The sequence below is a fragment of the Mandrillus leucophaeus genome, unplaced genomic scaffold (genome assembly GCF_000951045.1).
Source record: "Mandrillus leucophaeus isolate KB7577 unplaced genomic scaffold, Mleu.le_1.0 Scaffold168, whole genome shotgun sequence".
Taxonomy (NCBI): Eukaryota; Metazoa; Chordata; class Mammalia; order Primates; family Cercopithecidae; genus Mandrillus; species Mandrillus leucophaeus.
In genome coordinates this window covers 1,918,186-1,919,386 of record NW_012101676.1, presented here as the reverse complement: position 1 = coordinate 1,919,386, position 1,201 = coordinate 1,918,186, and positions in this window count along the sequence as shown.

Here is a 1,201-nt window from a genome sequence, read left to right as displayed (position 1 = left end):
GCTAGTTTTTTGTATTTTTTTAGTAGAGACGGGGTTTCACCATGTTAGCCAGGATGGTCTCGATCTCCTGACCTCGTGATCCACCTGTCTCGGCCTCCCAAAGTGCTGGGATTACAGGCTTGTACAATAAATTTTTAAAAGCATTGTTAACCTAATAGGCTGCCAAAAAAAAATGTGAAATTACATTTCCTTATTTTAATTAATGACTCTATTAGTGAGGTCATTTTCCCATGTTTTTTTTAGCCATGACCCTATAAGAAATAAACTGTGCTGCAAAATGATAAACATGATTTTAATCATTTCGTGGGAAGGCACTATATAAAGAATAATACCTTAGGTTGAGGCCAAATAAATAATATTTATTAGGTAACTCTTCTGCAGAGGACTGTGAAGAGATAATAAACTGCATTTAGCTGCATGTAACTGAAACTACTTTTACCTACATTGTCTCTTATAAACATTGTAACTACTCTTTGAGAAAGTGTTTACTATGGATTGAATTATCTCCCCATCCCCCCAAATTCGTATACTGAAGCCCAAAACCCCAATATGACTGTATTCCTAGACAGGACTTGTAAGAGGTAATTAAGGTTAAATGACGTCATTAGAATGAGTTCCTAATTGGATAGGATTGGTGGCCTTATAAGAGGAGGAAGATTCTGCACTTGGTCCTCCAAATTAAATAATTTATTAAAAAAAAAAAAAAAGAGAGCTCTGCACACATACTGAGGAAAGGCTATGTGAGCTCACAGTGAGAAGGCAACACTTACAGACAAGAAAACTAACACTAGGAGATATAAAGCTAAACTTGTCCAAGGTCACAAAAGCCAGAAACAAGTGAGGCGGGAAGTTGACCTTGTTCTCCTCAGTCCAAGGCCACGACTCCTCCACTCCACACGTAGATAGCCACCTCAGTCAACAGCCTAGCGTCCCCAGAGTCAGCATTACACCAAGATGTCTCACCAGGAGACAAATGCCTCATCTTGGATAAATATGTCCTAACATATTTATTGTTTACCCATGGAAAACAGTGAACCTCAGGAGAAACAAAATGCAAATTATGTACAAAACTATGTTTAGTACCTGACAGTAATGTAAAGCTAAATGATATCCTTAGAGTCTTGGAGGGGGTTGTCTATGTGGTGAAACAGGTGCTCACACACTGCTGATAGACTGTAAACTGGTCTTAGAGAGAAAAATA